Consider the following 19,859-nt stretch of genomic DNA (forward strand, 5'->3'; position numbering starts at 1 on the left):
GTTCTAAGTCCATTGTTCAGGCTTCCTTAATAATATATTCCAGCATTTTCCCAACAACTGATGTCATGCTAACTGGCCTGTAGTTCACTGCTTTCTCTCTCCCTCCTTTCTTTAATAGCGGTATTACATTTGCTCACTTCCAATCTGCTGGGACCATTCCAGAATCTAGGGAATTTTGGAAAATCATACCTAGCATATCCACTATCCCTGCAGCCATCTCTTTTAGAACCTTAGGTTATAAACCATCAGGTCCTGGAGATTTGTTGGATTTTAGTCCCTTGAGTTTCTCCAGTACTTTTCCTCTGCTGATATTAATTACTTTAATTTCCTCACTCTTGGTTACCCCTCTATTTCTGGTATGTAACTTGTGCCTTCCACTGTGATGACAGACAAAATATTTGTTAAATGTCTCTGCCATTTCCTTGTTCCTATGATAATTTCTCCTGTCTCTGCCTCTAAGGGACCAATATTTACTTTAGCTACTGTCTTCCTTTTAAAAAGCTCTTACAATCTGTTTTTATATTCCTGGCTAGTTTACTCTCATATTTTTCCCCTTTTTGTCCTTCAATGGCATGACAAGCAAGCTAAGAGCAGTAGACCAGATTTTTATTTTAGAAGGGAGAAGTACCGAAGTAGAACAATCTCAAAAATACACTCTTGTTAATTCAAGACAGAAGGTAACAGTAGACTCAATACTGTGTAATAACCAGGAAAGATATACCCTACAGAAAAAGAGCAAAGGTTTTGTACCACAGGAAATGAAGACAAAAAAACTTCTTTCAAGTATAAAACCTGAAGTGGACCAAAAACATGAATTATAAGATTTAAGATCAGGGAACTAAAAAACTGACCAGGACAGTCAAAATTGATGCGGTTAGGATTGCTGGGAATATAAAACAAATTGGCCCAGATTTTGTGGTCAGCAGTAAACAAATAGCGCTCACTATTCATATTGTCTACATCTGCCCACAGACTTTGTTGACTTTTATACAGCAATTTATGGTCAACAAAGAGTGGGAAAGAAGATAAGTTTGAAAGAGAGAGATAAGAGACAGAAAGAAAGGGTTGAAATAATTTTTTTTTATCAAGTCTCTAACAATAATTAAGATCTGAAGGAATGAGACACCACACTCATACAAGTATATTTTCAGTGCCAGAAAGGCTGTTTGACAGTAATTAAGATTTATCACACCATTAAAAATTCACTTGTACTTGAATGGACAAGCCCTAAGTTTTTCTGGTGCATTTGTGGGCAAGTACTGCATGAGTTTAGATGCCGAATTTCTCAGTGAAGGACGAGTGTGGCAAAGTTTGTGGAGGAGCAGCGCAAATTGTAAAGCAAATTTCTGATTCCCGCATTTAACTGCGGATAGGCAGACACCAGAAGCTGCTGTCAAATTTACTCCATTATAACAGCCAGCGCTGTTAGCTTCAATATTACCCTTACCTTGATAGAAAGAACTTTTTGAATGTCCTTTATTTAGATTTTAATGAAGCATTTGATATAGTGCTACAGAGATTGGTCCACAACGTTAGAATGCTTGGCATGGGCGGAGTTACTTCTGCAATAGATGGAAAAGTATCTGAAGCAGAGGAATTGGATAGACATGGAACAACGTAACTTGTGAGGTGCCTCAGGGATCAATGCTGATTATATACTTAAAATGGTGAAATAGGAAAAGAATTAAAACTCTCTAAGTTTGCAAATGATATCAAACTGGGATGAACAGGCAACAAATCAGGAGCAAGCTGATCAAATATAGAATGACCAACTCATTTCTTTTTTATTGCTACATACCTTGAAATATGGTATTTTACACCTTCATGTCTCTTTTGGAGTTATAAATATATCAAAACCAACTTGCACAAGGGAATGAGTTTGCCTGGTGAAAAGAGGTGAAAGTCAGTGAACAAAATTAACAATGCTAATTCGGTGGACAAAGGATTTAGTAGGAAAATATATATAGTTACAATATGCGCTAATATTAACTTTCATTAGAATAACATTACTACCAAAGTAAAGGTCTGTATAAGTATCAAAAAATTCCAAAAAACCCCGTGAACTCTGTGTCAATGTAATGATTTTAAGGAGCTCACCCTTCTCTAGTTTTAGAAAACATTTGATATCTTCATCCTTTCACATTTCCCCTGTCCCCAACCCCTGCCACACCACAATAACCAAAAGAAAACCAAAATCCTTGTAAGAAATCACGGAAAGTATCTGCTCCTATGGAAGATAAAAGCAAAATACAGTGGATGCTGGAAATTTGAAAGAAAAACGGAAAATGCTGGAAAAACTCAGCAGGTCTGGCAGCATCTGTGGAGAGAGAAACAGAATTAACGTTTTGAGTCCGTATGACACTCCTTCAGAGCTTTGAAGAGTCATACGGACTCAAAACATTAACTCTGTTTTTCTCACCACAGATGCTGCCAGACCTGCTGAGTTTTTCCAGTATTTTGTTTTTATTGCTTCTGTGAAAGAGTGGTTACGCAAAAAGTCAAGGATCGAGAGGAAGAAAAAAATTAAGCATTAAAGGATGTATGATTTTTGGTATTTTGCTTTAGAAACCGTATAAAAACTTACATTTATATAACACAAAAATAAAAAATACCTGGAAAAACTCAGCAGTTCTGGCAGCATCTGCGGAGAGGAACACAATTAACGTTTCGAGTCCGTATGACTCTTCAACAGAATTCAGTAAAAATAGAAAAGAGGTGAATTTCATCTCTTTTCTATTTTTACTTAGTTCTGTTGAAGAGTCATACGGACTCGAAACATTAACTGTGTTCCTCTCCGCAGATGCTGCCAGACCTGCTGAGTTTTTCCAGGAATTTTTTATTTTTGTTTTGGATTTCCAGCATCTGCAGTTTTTTTACTTTTACATTTATATAATGCCTTTCACAAAGCAAACAAAAACATCCAAGATGTCCTTACAGGAGGAAAGGTGGCAACCTAACAGGAAGTGGGGAAGCAGAAAAGCTTGTATGCAGGGTAAGAATTAGAGACAGTACTAACACCTCTCTATGTAACTGTTCTTCACATATCTGGTATGGAATCCCCTCTTTCTCTCCAAAGTGTTACCACCAACTCATTTCTCTATTAAATATTACCATTGCTGGGAAGCAAGTTATGTAGGTTGGAATAAGCTGAGATCGTCATTTTGTTACAGGTATAAGGTTATTAAGGTTATGTTTTAGATTGTATCTTTGAACTTAAGTTAAAATGAAGTGTGACTACTACAAATTCTGCCTGACAAGAAACCTGGCTTAATTAAAAGGACTGGCTGAGAAAGGTGTGAAGTTCTCACACCTGGGAATAAAGGACAAGGGCAGCTGTGCTAACAGTAAATAGACTTGCCAGCTCCAAGCTTATGGGCAGAAAGAAAAGAGGGAAGAACAGCAGTTAGTGTGGTCAGCAGAGAGAAGAGGCTGTTGTTCTTCGTGAGCTACCAAAGCCAGACACAGGAGGGATACGGTCTCTAGTCCATGAGATGGACTCTCCGAAAACTGAGGGAAGCACCTAAGAGATGGTCAAAGTTAATACAAGGTGAAATGGGAAAATGTACCCGCTGGAAGCAACTGTGGATTGTTTTGCTGTAAGGACAGAGAGTGCTGTGTGTTAAGTATATAAGAGGAACATTCCTTTCTGTAGTTTAAAGTATAAGCTGCCTACAAAAATAGTGTTTTGCTAATTGCATTTTTAGTAATCTGTTACAGTAAAAATCTTAAAATGTGAATTCTCGCTGTGTCACCTTTTTCAGCTGTTAACTAGAAGTTCAAATTTATTTTTAAAACATTATTAGTCTCTACGGGGATCATAGCAATTTCTTCTCTCCTTTCCGAACATAGTTAATATGAAAAAAGTAGAAAAGTAGAAGTTTAAAAAGGACACAACAAAGGACAGAGAAGCAAAATGGATAGGAAGAGTGGAAAATGTATGATCAATAATGTACATGGCCAAACAGTAACACAAAATGCCACCCAGGTCACGCACAAATCCCCTCTCAGATACTGTGCATTCATGGTTGTTGCCGTGCAAAAAAACTTGAGGCACCAAACTTTCAAATGAACAGCAGCAGAGGGGACATTGGTAATCAGGTAAGCACTCTTAATTTCAAATACCCAGGAAAGTTGGGAATCTGTTCCTGTCACAACCTGATGCTACAAGATTTCTACAATTTCTGCTGATTTTTGCACAGTGTTACATTTCCAGTGTTGTTCTCACTGAAACATACAAATTACTTATTTGGTTTAATGAAACATGCACTCCTTTGCTGTAGTATAAGCTGGTACTTATTAATATCCTCACCAGAGGCAATTCCAAAGTAAGGCACGCCGTCACTTCCTTTAATGTTTACTACATCCTGAGACCAGTGACTTCTTACCACAAGGCCTTAACGCATCATCTTCAGAAACAAACTGAAAGAGAAAACAGGAAACAATGTTCTGTGACACATACGAAAATACCAAAACTAATTCAGTTTTGTTGCACAAAAATGTCAGTTCTCTCACACCATTCCATCCATCAATTATGTATAAAAGATAATAGATTGCCAAAGACATAAATGAAATTTTCATTACCTCTATTAATTTATTTATACTAGAAGGAAACAAGATGCTACTTTTTCAGTCCATGGAAAGTTGAGAGTGTAATTTGGAAATTAGTTCACAGCTACAACATATAAATTCAACCAGTTAGGATAACAACTGCTTAAAGGTTAAAAATAACTAGAATTCAAAATTAATCTTCAAAGAACTGACCGGTATTCGCCAGCCCTTCTCAAAACCAACAGCTCCAAACTCATGGGATAGATATATACATGCAGCACAAGAAAGCAGCAATGGTTAACAGTGCAAAGCATGAGCTCAGTGAGAAGGGTTCGATTGCTGAAGTACAGGCTGCCAGCAGATTGCTTTACGTTGCACTCTCTGGAGACCTGCAGGAACAAGACAGCATTTCACAACTAGAGCAAAGGAATTTCACACCATATTATTCAAGAAATCAAATCTTGATTAAACATCTAGTGCAAACTCTCTTTACCCAAGAAATATAGATCTATTGGTTTTCATTACCAGCTGCAGTCATATCTTTAGTACAGTACTAAGTAGTTTACAGCAACATAAAAACTTACTACACAACTACCTTTCGGGTTCACCTTAAAAATTAACAGAAAACTCGGGCAACATTGACAGGCACATACCTGAAAGTATCCAGTAGAGCACTATTTGCCTATATATGGCTCAGCTGGTCAATGCTTAATTTGTTGCACAAAGTAACTGCCTCCCCGCAAGCTGATTACATTCGTGTTACTCCACCCACAGCTCAATAAAAATAGGCAAGCCTTCTTGGGCCTGGAATTTTTCAGCAGCAGCAAACTGATAAATGAAGGCCAAAAACTGCAAAAAGTTGACTAATGGCTGAGTTTTTAGGCGTAACCCTGAGCTGGAGACAAAGATTAATTGCTCCGTCAGCCAGCTCTTTTGCAGGGCACCACTAACTGCTTACTCATCCAGTCAATTTACCGAAGTACTATGAACTATTAAAGCAGATACAAAACCAGCAAACATTTCCTGCTCTTGAACTCATATATTCTGTGAAAGATTGAGAAAAATGCAGAAGTATTAACAGTGTTTGTAGCTGCTTTGAGGCCAATAAAAAATTAGCACAAGCATAATTTGATTTAATTTAGCTTTACTGGTCTTTTTTCTCCTCTTTCCCCAAAAGGCAGAGTTCACAGTGCAATATAATTCCATGCATATCAGCAAACTTCTGTTACCTTATTCATTGTAACAAATTTTCATTTATGAACATTGACAGCAAGTGCCTGCAGGGTATTAACCAAAGGTGAGGAGATAGAATGGCATCACAGCTGAGTTCAATTCTGCCCTTATAAAGCATTAATCCTGCCCTTATAAAGCATTAATTAATTCATGCACACTTTCAACAATAGATAGATAGATATCTATTGGGAAGAGTAGTGTTCTCATTTTGAGCCTGGATGTTGAGGATCAAACTACTGCACCATCCAAAGTTTGCCCTGCTAGCTAAATATAGAATTAAAACCTGCATAATAACATTCACTCATCTGGAGAAATAAAAGGCTCTGCCCTATTTTAAAAGGGGATCACAACAAAAGCATTTCAACACTTGTTACATTTAGCACTTCAGAGAACTGACCATAATTTTGAAAATTCTCTAAACGAAGCTGTATTCATTCTTACTTATGTGATACAGGATAATTAATATGAAATATCTTAAATTCAACAGCTACTGTACACTAAAAAAGGCTTGTCTTGTTTTAGTTCTGTAGAACAGTTTAGGTATGTTATTAATGGAATTTACCTGAAAATGCTTTTATGGTAAGGAAGTATCTCTCTTTACATTAACTAATAGATCAAATTCCAAACACACTTATATATTGAAGTTACAACATGGAAATAGGCCATTTGTCCAACCAGCCCATATACTCTGCAGTTCCCTCCATCTATCATGTCTGTTTCCACCATTAAGAATTCGACAAAGTTTGTCAAGCACGATTATCCCTTTGGAAATCTGTGCCAGCAACTATCCTCTTTTCATCTAGATACATAGTAATTTCATCCTTAATGAAAAACTTTGGAATTATCCCAATCACAGGCGTTAAGATAACTATCCTGAAATTATCTGCGTTACCTCAGTTGTCCTTTTATGTCCGAATTTGGCCACTCTCCAGTCTTTTGACATACAGTCGCAATCAATAAAGTCCTAAAATGTAATACCTTGGCAATTTCTTCCCTCATGAGTATGCACCCCACCTGGCTCTGATTTTTTAGCATTCCTGGAAATTAACCAACATTTTTTTAAAATCAACTATAATGTTGCTCAGCTCACTCTCAACCATTTCAAGATTCACCTCTTTTCCAATATCCTTCTCTGGAGTAAAGACCGATGCTGAATATTTATTGAATGCATTTTTTGATCATCATCCACAAACTGACAATCGTCTCCTTTCAGGAAATGTTCCTTTTCATGTTTTTTTTCAATCTTCCTATAACTTTCAGTTTTCTCGTGATTATTATAGTCCCCAAAAGCTATTTAAATTTTAATTGGTTCTACTATCTTTAGTTATCCATGACACACTCAAACTGCCAGCAGCTTCCTTCACTTTTAATTCAACATTGTTATTCGGTACTTTGAAACCACTTTTTAGAAACATCCTATTGTCATTACAGTCCCATGTACCAAGTTCTCCTCTACTAGCTCACTCACCTTTCTAAAATTTACCTTGACTGAATCTTAGATTCTATTTTTCATAAGGATTTTTTCCCCTTTCAAGTTGGCTCTTAAATCATTTCATATTGTGGGCATTACTTCCAAGATGCTCATCCACATTTCGTTAATAACCTCATCTTTTTGTATATCGACCAGATGCAGCAGCCACTCCAACCTTGTAAGCACATATTAGGAACTCCACATCCTTTCTTCGTTTATTCCCCCTTTGTTTCTGTTGATAAGTGGATAATTAAAATCTCTCTCAACAATTGCTGTGCCTACTCATTTCACTAATCTGACAGAAATTCTCTTTTTAATTTCTTTCCCACAAATTAGAGTTTGTAGTATGCACTTTCCAATGTAAGTAGCCCTTTATCTTTGAGCCCCAACCATATTCACAATCTGTATCCATTTCTTGACTATATGAACCCTCTCAACTGCATATATTTTCTTTTACAAATATTGCCACTCCACCTTTATCTTTGCTATCTCTCCTACATTTATTATATCCCAATTGTTTTTCCCATTCTTGTCCAGTTTGCAGTCAGGTTTCTATTAATGCTTTAAGTCTAGATCACCCTGTAAAATAACTCAATTTACTTTTCCCACAATCTGCATATTACAATACATATAGTTTCCTTAAACACTATTTACTCCTTTTCTCGTGCTATTTTTGTCTCTTTCCTTTTCTTAAGTGTTTCACCAATTTATGGCTAGTTATTCAATTTTATTCCTCCACTCCATATCCCTCTTGCTAAAATGATTTTATTTATAAATATCCTCTTCTTTTCCCAGGTTGATTTTATTTTCACATCCCAGATGATCCCATCACCATCTGTTGTTTGACCAACGTATGTATAAGGTGTCTTAATCTTTACAAACATGCTGCTCCTTAGTGGCAACAAGACCAGTGAGGTGTAACTAATTATCTCAAGGTGTAACTAATGTCAGTTTCGTACTCAACCAATGAATTATGCCAGATCAATGAGATATTGATCAATTTGTGGCAGAATATAAAAAGAATTATGGGGATGTTAATTTGATTATTACCCAGACTAAGGATTAAACCAAAATTCCAGAAAATGCACATCAGGCAAATCAGCATCTCCAGAGGAAAGACAGATCAGCATTTTGATAGTGTACGCTTCACCACAAACCAGAATCTTATCTTTATACATTAAAATTTCTACAGTTTTGTTTTTATTCCAGACATCCATCTTTAAACATTAAACATCTGGATTTCTTTCAGAGCTACAAAAGGTCTAACTGAATAAGTGGAAAGTTCATTTTTTTAAAAAAGGTATATGAAAAATACTAATCGACTACTGTTGGCCTAATTTCGACCAATTTTATGTCCAAACTCCAGCAGGCCAATTCTTCACAGAGCCTCATTATAATACAGCTGCATTATCAGCATCAGAAAGTGTTTACTGACTTCACTTCACACAGGTGAAAACTCTTCAATGTAATTCATTCTACAAGAGGTGCTTTGGGGAACTTAAGATACTGTATCAGCATTAAGCTTTCTTTCGATGATATAAAATAAAAAGGACAAACTTAATATCTCATTATTGATCTCTGAATATTAATAATATGAACAATAATTGTTACATCACACTTACAAACAGTACTCAAGATAGAAGTGGTGCACCTCTAGGACAGCAGAATGTAGAAACTGACCTGTTCTCTCCACTGTGTTATCAATCTCAGGTACACTGTTATAGGGGTATCAGCTGTCATTATTAGAAAATAAATTTTTGAAGTTACTCAAGACTACCAACAAAGACTAAATCCAACTTTAACTTTCCAATGCTGAACAAGTGAAATTTATATCCAATCTAAGAGTTTAAACAACAATGCATTTCATTGTAACTTGACTAAATTTAACCAATTAATTGTTATTTAATGCTTTCACAAAGTGGGAGACAGGGAGGAGGAGAGGGAAAAAATGGAAAGAGATGGCAATGAATGGGGGCTGGGGAGATAGTATGCGATGACGGGAAGGGGTTCGGTAAAGTGGGAAGAAGGAAAATTGAGTGGAAAGGAGAACTGGCAGTAAGCAGGGGAAGTGCAGGGAGAGAGATGGAGCAGAAAGGGAAGGTGGGGTGGGTAGAAAGTGAGAAAGCCAGATGGAAGGGGCATCACAATCAATGAAGTTTGGTGCTGTCCTCATCTTGCAACTTTATAAATGGATTTTCATCAAAGTTTGCTGGAAAACTTACTTATCTTCCCCTTCTTAACCCAGGAGTACTGAAGACATCTGTAGCAACCCCCCACCCCGAACACTTGCCTTGGCTGGTGGCATTGTGGTTATGTTACTGGACTTAGTAATTCAAGAGGCCTGGACCAATAATCTGGAGACACAAGTTCCAATACCAACACAGAAGCTAGGGAATTTAAATTCAATTAATAAATAAACTTAGCATAAAGGGTTAGTATCAATAATGGTGATCTTGTAACTCCCATATTGTCAAAAATAACCACCTGGTGCCTTAGTGTGCTTTAGGGAAGGAAATCTCCCATGTTCACCCAATCTGACATATACATAATGTAATTGTTCATATTGCAATTGATATTAGGATAGTTGACGTCCCCAACTATTACTGCCTTATTGTTTCTGCACCCAGAAATTTGTCTACATATTTGCCCTTCCACTATTTGGGGTCTATTGTACACTCCTAGCAGTGTGGCTGCTCCTTTCTTATTTGAGCTCAACCCATACGACCTCATTTGATGTTTCATTTAGTATGTCATCCCTCCTCACTACTGTAATTGATTCTTTAACCAATAATGCTACACCCGCACCTTTTTTATCCCCCTATCTCGCCTGAAAACTCTATCCAGAGATATTGAGCTGCCATTTTGCCCCTCTTTAAGCCAAGTTTCCGTTATAGCAATGGAATACTGCCATGTGTCTATCTGTGCCCTCAGCTCATTGGCTTTAATTTGCTATACTCCTTGCATTTACATATATACCTTTTAACACTGCCAATTTTTTGTGCTGTACTTTTTAACCTGTGTTCTTGTCTTTCAGAGTCACTCACTAATTCTCCAACTCACGTTCCCTGCTATGAATTTGCCTTCAGGTTTCCATCCCCCCCCAACCCCACCAAGCTAGTCTAAACCCCCACCCAGCACCACTAGCAAATTTTTGCTTTTAACACTAGCAAATCTCCCTGTGAGGATACTCGTCCCAGTCCTGTTCCGGTGTAGACTGCCCAGATTGTACAGAGTCCACCTTCCCCACCAGTCCCAATGCCTCAGAAATCTGATGCCATCCTTCCTACACTAGCTTTCCAGCCACATGTTTAATCACTCAATTCTCCTATTTCTATTTGTACTCACTAGCACAGTGCACAAATTTCTTCAACTGCATTCTGGAGAACTTCTTTAGCCAGCACATAACAAGCACAACGAGAGGGGGTGCAATTCTAGATTTAGTCTTAGGAAATGAAGCTGGGCAAGTGAATGAAACAGCTGTGGGGGACCATTCTGGAGATAGTGGCCATAATACAGTAAAATATAGCAACATTATGGAAAAGGACAAAGATAGAACCGGAGTAAAAGGTCTAAATCGGGGGAAGACAAATTTTACAAAGCTGACAGATGCACTGGCGAAAGTGGACTGGGTACAGCTACTACAAGGGAAAGCGGTGTCAAATCAGTGGGAGGCATTCGAAAGCAAGATTCTATGGGCATAGTGTAGACATGTCCCCACAAACAAAAATGGGGTACTGCCAAATCTAGAGCCCCCTGGTTATCTAGAAGCTTACAAAGTAAAATAAAGCAGAAAAAAAAACTTACAACAGTCATGAAAAACGTAATACTATAAAAAGCCTTGAGGGTTATAGAAAGTATAGGAGTGAAGTAAAAAGGTGATTAGGAAAGCAAAGAGAGCAGCTAAAAAATATTGCAGATAAAATCAAAGAAAATCAAAAGATGCTTTACATTAAGAACAAGAGAATAACTATAAAAAGAGTAGGGTCTATCAGAGATGTACATGGTAACTTATGCATTGATGCTGAAGATGAGGGCAGGATTCTCAAGAGTACTTTAAGGATGATGCAGACATTCTAATTAAAAAGGAGTGTGAAATATTAGATACAGTAAGCATAATGAGTGGGAAAGCAGTGGTGGGACTGGCATTCCCTGAAGGTGGATAAATCACCAGGGCCGGATGGATTATATCCCATCCATCCCAGGGAGGAACGCCTGGGAAGCAACAGTGGATGCTCTGATGATCATTTTCCTATCCTCAATAGATACAGGTGAGGTACCAGAAGATTGGAGGTCTGTGAATGTTGTACCATTATTTAAAAAAAGGTGTGAGGGATAGGCCAGAAAATTATAGGTTGGTCAATCTGACTTTGGTGGTGGGAAAATTATCGGAATCAATTCTGAGAGACAGGATAAACTGTCACTTAGAAAGGCATGGATTGATCAAGGATAGTTAGCATGATTTTGCTGGAGGAAGATCATGTATTACACTAACTTAGTAGGGTTTTTGAGAAAGTAACAAGGATTGGTGAGGGTAGTGCAGTGGATATTTTCTACATGAATTTTAGTAAGGCATTTGACAAGGTCCCACATGGCAGACTGGTCAGTGAGATCCCAGGGGAAGGTGGCGAGTTGGATCCAAATTTGGCTCAGCGACAAGAAATAAAGGATAATGGGTAATGGATGTTTTTTGCAAATGGAAAGCTTTTTCCAGTGGCATTCCACAGGGCTGAGTGTTGGGGCCCTTGCTGTTTGTTGTATGTATTAATGATTTGGGCTTCAATATGAGAGGCCTAATTGGGAAATTTGCAAATGTCACAAAAATTGGCTGTGTACTTGAAAGTGAAGAGACTAGCTGTTTCTTCAAAATGACATCAATGGTTTGGTTGAGTGGGTGAAAAAGTGGCAAATGGAATTTAATCTGGAAAAGTGTGAGGCATTGCATTTGGGGAGGGCAAACAAAGCAAGGGAATACTCAATTAACAGGAGGAAATTGACAGGGGTTGAGGAAATGAGACACCTTGGAGTGCATGCCCACAGGTCCCTGAAGGTAGCAGGACAGGTGGATAAGGTGGAAAGCATATGGAATGCTTTCCTTTATTGGATAAGGTATTGAATACAAAAGCAGGGATGTAGTGATGGAACTGTATAAAATGCTGGTTAGGCCACAGCTGGAATTTTGTGTACAGTTCTGGTCACCACATTACAGGAAGGACATAATTGCTCTGGAGAGAGTGCAGAGGAGATTTACAAGAATGTTGCCAGGGCTTGAAAATTTCAGCTATGAAAAAAGATTGGATAGGTTTGCGTTGCTTTCCTTTGAACAGAGGAGGCTGAGAGGTGACCTAATTGAGGTGTACAAAATTATGAGGGGTCTAGATAGGGTAGACAGGAAAGACTTGTTTCCCCTAGCTAAGAGGTCAACTACTAGTGGGCATAGATTTAAGGTGCTTGGCAGGAGGATTACAAGGGACATGAGGAAAAACTTTTTCATCCAGAGAGTGGTGGGTGTCTGGAATTCACTGCCCAAGTTGGTGGTTGAAGCCGAAATGCTCAACTCATTGAAAAGTTACCTGGATCTGCATCTGAAGTACTGTAACCTGCAAGGCTACAGACCAGGTGCTGGGAAGTGGGATTAAATTAATTGGGTAGTTTTTTTTTCCTCTCTCTTTTTGGTTGGTGCAGACATAATGGGCTGAATGGCCTCTTTCTGCACCATAACTTTTCTAAGGTTCTATATCCATAGCGACATGAGTGATTTAACTGCCCCTAAAATGGTCTAGCAAGCCACTCAGTTGTGAATAAGGTAGCTCACCACCATTTTCTCAAAGACAATTAGGGATGGGCAATAAATGCTGGCCTCGAGAGTGATGCCCACATCCCATGAATGGATTAAAATGAAATAACTGATTTAACAAAGAAGCTGGGATCTTTCTGGTCTGCATGGCTCAGATATTGCATGGATAAATTCGCTAATGAATCAGGAACACTCAAAAATACACTTTAAACCAGTACAGCAAAATTCACATAACTTGTACACTTCAGTGTTAATTCAAAATGCAGTTTATTTATTTACTTAGCATGTGTGCAGTCACAGAGCCAAGCAATAGCCTTGTCTGTGGCTAGATGGAGTTCTTTAAGCCCACCTTCAAGTTTAGTCAGTGGACATTCCTCGACAATGTGAGTCATTGTTTGGACTGCACTATAGCTGCAGCCTGCATCATCTTGGCGACCCCACTGATGTTGGGTGGCTGCGCAGAGACCTTGGACACATTCCATAAATTGCAAAAATCACTTAAGTTTTCAAATCTTCTTCCCATGTGAGAACTGGGCAAGACACAAGCTTTATATTACAATAGGCTTCACGTAGATTATCACAGCTTGGTGACTACTACACCTAATCTAGTAAATAGAAAATCACGAAAACTTCTACCAACCTACTAGCATTCATGACTCAAGAGACAGCAAAATTATTCTGACAAATCATTGTCAGTGGATAAGTGCAAGTTGAAATCCCACCACGGCAAATCATTTAAAGAATATGGTAAATCATCGGTTGACAGCAGGAAAAGTAATGAAAGCCAACGGATTATTGCAAAAAGCTAACTGGTTCACTAATGCCTTTCAGGGCAGGGAACGTGCTATATCTAGCTGGTTTGGCCCATTTGCAACTCTAGTTCCAAACATTGGTGGTCATCTATTGCACAACAAATTCAATGTACTGATGCATAACTGTACTCTTTATAATAAACTGATGTATTTTACAAATTTTGTATCTTTACAGAATATTATTGCATATATTTTATACAACTATGATTATTTCAAATGTGACATATTATACCTATACTCCATTTAAATGTAATGTGATATTGTCTCAGTAACATTAGTGACAGACACAAAACTACAGTAATCTATTTGCACAGATTTATTCATTTGTGAATCAGTATTATGCAAGGTGGCTTTTTAAATTCATTAATGGGATTTGGGTGTCTCCGACACCGCCAGTTTTTAATGTCGATCCCCAATTGTCCTCGAGGTGGTGGTGGTCAACTGCCTTTTTGAGCCGCTGCAATCCAGGTGGTAAAGATACTCCCATGGTGCTTCCAATTTCTGAGCCAGCTACAATGAATGAAAGCAATGTATTTCATAGTCAGGGCGGTGTGCAACTTGGAGGCAAACTTGTAGGCGGTGATCTTCTCATGCGCTTGCTGCACCCTGATTAATTTATTTCTTTACTTACTCATAGGGAGTTAAGAGCACTCTATCTGTATTGTTAATCTTTCAATTTTAATTTGTGAGCAATGACATCCAGGAGATAAAACTAGTTAATTATGGAACCTTGGTTAGAGTACACTAGTACAAGAACATAAGAAATAGGAACAGGAGTGGGCTATTTAGCCCCTCAGGCCTGCTCTGCCATTCAATAAGATCATAGCTCTCCCTTGTGGCTCAGTGGGTAAATACACTAACCTGGTACAGTATAAACCAAACACACACCTGATTTCTGCTCGTATAATCTCATCCAGGGTCATTCCTAAAGGTACAGCAAATAGCTTCCACCCTCAAAATTGGGAAGGCGGTGGAAAACCTGCCAGAATTTCCTTACATGACTATGCCTCAATAACATGTGCTGGAAAGCAGGCAATAGTTGGGGCAGGAACAAGTTTGGCTATAATGCACCTTATAGCAAGTTAGCAATGATCATGTACACACAGAAGAAATGACTATGCACCAAATACTGGAGGGCTAATAGCACATATAATCGAACTTCAAAAGCAAATCAGGAAAGCAGTACAGGGATAAAAATGCAAGACTGAAACTTATATTCTTAGGTCAATTTTTGCCACAAACAACAAACCTAAATTTAGGTTACAATTACAAGCTTAATGTCTTTAAAGTAAAAAGAAAAGTTACAAAGAATTTCACAAGGCATAAAAAAGACAGTAAGCACCAGTGGGCAAGTTAGAAGGGGAACATAGGGACTGCTGGATAAAAAAAAAACCAAGGTCCATATAGTTTGCCCTCTACCATACAGAAAAGGCATGGTTAAATAAATAAGTTCTGAATACATGTTTAAAGATAGGGAGAGAGGGAACAAGGCAAGGGGCACAGGGTGGGAGCTCCTGAAAATAGGGTCAAGTCTCTTATGATGAAATGGGACTACCAGTAGTATTTGGGGAGTGAAAAATGTTAAGGAATGTTGGACGTACATTACAGCGCCACAAAGGGATCCATTAAGAATTTTGAAGGGACGAGGAGCCAGTGTAATTAAACAATTTACTTCAAATCCAAATTAAATGTAATGCGTCTTTTATAAGTAAGATATGTAAAACTATATCAGATCGACCAGATAGCAAGCAAAACAGCACCTACAATGGGGACAGATGTGACATATGGCTCCAAAACCTTTAATTCCCTTTCTCGCCCCCTCAAACTGAGAATTCCTCAAAATACCAGTAAAACCGATTTGATCTCAATCAGCAGCTTCAGTGTCATTGTCATCGTTCCCCTCCACCACACAAAAGCAACCTTACAAAGGTCCCGTAATGCACATAAACCAAAATCTGCCTGCAGTTTCTATTCAGTTTACTCAATTTCACATCTCTTTCATCAGTTTGCCATTGCTTCCTTTCTGAAATCATAAATTGACTGATGTATCGAACAGAAGAACAACATGACCGATGATTTCTTATATTACTAAGCACCTAGAATCACAAACTGGGCAGCATTAGTAAAAATGGTATGATGACGCCAACCCAACACCTTAGTTGCCAGTTAACAAGCTTCCCATGTTCCTTGACTTTTCTTGCATTATGTAAATTAAAGGTCCCCCAAAACTAGACTTACTCACGTAATCATCTGTTGCAAAATACAAGCATTAAACCCAGCTAAGTGAGATTTCTTTGTTAATGACATGCCAAGTATATGAGGACCTTCAAATGTGAAGACCATTCCAGAATTGAACTTATGCCAGGTTTAGATCAAAGTTTATGGTTCAGACAGGACTCCAGAGACAACCCTTGACTAAAACAAAGTTCTCAATTTGGATGGAAATGATGGAAAGGAAAGTTATGTAGTCCTCTGGTAAGATTTAGTTCACATCAACATAAAAGCTAATAGAAGTTTCAAGTCTCGTCTTGAAAAAACTACCATATCAGCCCCTGTACCTGATGTATTTAGTGCATTAACATCTAGGGTTCAGGATCCAGGTCAAATTCTTTGAAACAATTTTTTTTTTGTGCAACATCAAGTTGTTAAATATTTGCAGTCAAGTCCCTCCACATAAGAACAAATCTTGGGCTCATTTTACAACTTGCCAAAATTTTCTTGGTACAATTACTCTTGACAGGTACAAATAGGCAGGAACAGAAATATGGATTGGTTGAACAAGAAACCTCAGGAGGTTAGGCCTGGGTCCAACAATTAATTGATGATACTGCACAGGGAGATGCTAAGTTAAATGCTTAATTTAACAGCCAAATCCATATTAAGAGGATCATTGAAAACATACCAAAACTGGGCTGAGAATCATGGAATTTTAAAGGACAAAAGGCAGCCGTTCAGCCTGTGCCAACTTTCTGAAAGGGCCATCTAATTAGTTCCATTCCCCTGCTCTTTTTCCAGAACTTTCACCCTTCTTCAAATACTTGTTAATTTTTAAAAACCAATATGTTTTCTGCTTCCATCATAATTTCACTTAGGATATTCAATACCTTGACAACACTTCACATTTAAAGACAATTCTCCAACTTATCCTTATCTAAACCTTTCATAATTTTGAACACCTCTATCAGATCTTCTCAACATTCTATATTCTAACAGAAAAGGCCCAGTTTCTCTAATCGTTCTTCACAATTAAGGGGTTTTATCCCTGGTATCATCATAACAAATCTCTCAGTACTCTTGTCATGGTATGGATAGTCTTCCTGAAGTAAGCTGCACAACACTGGGCACTATTCTAAACTGGTGACATTTATAGATTTACTATTACGTTTTTGCTTTTCTATTCTATACCTCTGTTTATACAACTTGGGACCCCAATCTTTTTTAATAAAATGTTAACTTATGCTCTCACTTTTCAAGATTTGTGAATCTGATTCAAGTTTTTGATATTTTATTGCATATGACTTTTCCTATTCTTTCTCCCAAAATGAATTGTTACGATCCTGTTAAAGACCATTTAAAGAAATCCAAACACCCAGCAATTAACTGACAGAACTACACCTCAAGACTTTACATTTTTAAACAAAAACAAACTTTACTGTATACAGAAATAAATTAAACAAAACAAATAAATTAACAACACTATAGCTTATAAAAACTTATGCGATAAACTCCAACTTACATTTTAACTCAAGAGTTTCCTTATCTTACAAAATCTTTAAGCTTCGTTCACTTTTGCTGGGACCAACTCAAAAAGCTCTCTGGAATTCACTCTGGTTTCTCCTCAGTGTTCCAGCTATATGCCAAGGTACAAGATTTCATGGGGGTTCCTTCCATTAGCTTTTGGCTAAGGGACCCTCCAATTTCTTTACCGACCTCACAACTCTGGATTCAGCTCAAGCACAGGCCTTCCTCTGACAGTAGGCATACATGACAATATCAATTCATATTTCTCCAAATTAAATCTTATACCTCTTGCGCATCACTGATTTTAATTGCTCTACCATTGGTGGCCACGCCTTTAGTTGCCTTGGAAAAACCTCTTTACACTTCACTGCCTCTACCTTGCTTTCTCCTTTAAGACACTATTTAAAACCTACCTCTATGACCAAGCTTTTGGTCATCAGACCTAAAATCTCCATATGTGGTTTGTTGCCATACTTTATTTTATAACGCTCCTGAAAAGTGCCATGGGATGCTTTATTACAATAAAGGAACAATATAAGTTGCTGTTAAATCTCATCTGATATCAATCTGAGTCTACTTGAAGTTGGTTAGTGCTTTCAAAATTATTTAAATTACATTTTTGTGAACAATAAACAAGGAACAGGAGATGCTGAAAACATTCAGCAGGTTTGTCATCTCCACTGGGAGAATAGACAAGTTAACGTTTCCAGCATAGACCCTTCATCTCCCTATTTCTTACTGCCTTCAAATGTCAAGTGTGTTTCTATAGGCTTCTCCAGATCACTTATAAATATTGGCCTGCATTTTGCAGTAGTAATGACTGCAAAACTGTTGGTGTTTGCCATCACTACTAAAACTGACATCTTCTAGAATACACACAAGCGTGGACACAGAAATCCAAAGATCACTGTCAGGGATTCTGTACTCCTCGAGAGGGTGTGCCATTTAGGCCAGCCCAGGCTACAACCAATGCAAATCAATTGAATTGGTGAGAGCTTACACTCTAATGCTGTTAATTTTGTTGAACAAACCCTTGAACAAGTTGGACCTTGTTGAATTAGATGTAACTGTGTTTTGTATTAACTTCATAATTGCTGCTGAACACACACTCTGTCCCTGAAAAGCGAACTTTATATTTGTAGAATATCAAATTTCGCCACAAGGATTAAAAGCTCCAAATATGTTCAAAAATGTTTTTTTTAAAATAAGTTTATCTTTAGTTTAGTTTCTTTCATAATCCAGTCATATTAACTTATTTTACTATCTGAAAACTAAATTAAAAGTGACGGGCGTTGAAGATTTTTGTATTTGTATATAAATATTTCAATGTGATTGACTGCCTACCTCCTTGCTGATATCACCGTTGCTGCATACAAGACATCCCCTCGACTCGGTGCCAGATTTTAAATGCCATCGGAAAAGAGGAAAAACATGCCACAGAGGTCGCCAGATCTTTAAGGGCAGCTTTCTTTGGGGTCAGTGGCGGCATCCTTGCTTTGCCACTGACCACAAAATCCAGGCCATTGAGAAGAGCGCTGGTTTGAACACTAATTTCTGGAGGACGGTATTGTTTACATTCCTACAGTCCAAAAAACATTACTCCCTGCTTTCCGCCCATTAAACAGTTCTATTCATGCTACCACAGTCCCTTTTAGATCATGCACTAATTTTCAACCAGTCTCTTTTGAAAATCCTCACATCTAATAGACCTCTCTTTTCCGAAAGGGTACTAATATTCTGATTACTACTCACAGCTTCTTTCTTCAAATATCAACCTAGAACTACCATGGATCAAAATAAATTTTCAGTGCACTTGTACCAGCATTTGGACAAATCTTGGTTACAGTTCGATGCATCATTTCCCCATCAACTTTTCCTAGTGATGTTACTTGGACAGTTACTAAATATAATTTAAAACCCTTAATTGGGTTAAAATCTTGAAGTTCAATCCTAGATATTATTTTGTCCAAAGAGAGATTTTAGTTCAATTTTAATTCAATCATTGTTAAAAGCAAGCCATTGAAGGATCTGGGCTTTATGGTCGGCTTAACATTCGCCTTTCACCAGGTCAATATGATGAGATGAACACAACCATCAGAAAGTGCAAGTGAAGATCTCAAGTGAAATAAGATTTTGAGCTGTACCATACACAATGGGAATTCATATGACCTAATTTTGTAAACAATAAACAAGGAACAGTAGATGCTGAAAATATTTATATGAATTCCAATTGTGTATGGGCCCACAGCACAAAACTGCT

The 19,859-nt window shown here is 37.8% G+C and overlaps 1 protein-coding gene across 6 annotated transcripts in view; it reads right to left on the reverse strand.

The window, feature by feature from the left end:
* Positions 1 to 19,859, reverse strand: part of fbxo34 (F-box protein 34) — a 36,462-nt gene that overhangs the window by 7,464 nt on the left and 9,139 nt on the right. Inside the window, exons 1-5 of one of the 6 annotated variants that reach the window (XM_041214631.1) lie at positions 5,202 to 5,359; positions 4,762 to 4,937; positions 4,310 to 4,419; positions 1,799 to 1,883; positions 1,448 to 1,562 (exon numbers count right to left, since the gene is read on the reverse strand). The gene's annotated coding sequence lies outside the window, so the exon portion shown is untranslated. Of the gene's footprint in view, positions 1 to 1,447; positions 1,563 to 1,798; positions 1,884 to 4,309; positions 4,420 to 4,581; positions 4,673 to 4,761; positions 4,938 to 5,201; positions 5,360 to 19,859 lie in introns of those variants that run through there. The other 5 variants (XM_041214630.1, XM_041214628.1, XM_041214629.1 and 2 more) reach the window with 5 other exon arrangements.

This window comes from Carcharodon carcharias, chromosome 20, assembly GCF_017639515.1.
Source record: "Carcharodon carcharias isolate sCarCar2 chromosome 20, sCarCar2.pri, whole genome shotgun sequence".
NCBI lineage: Eukaryota > Metazoa > Chordata > Chondrichthyes > Lamniformes > Lamnidae > Carcharodon > Carcharodon carcharias.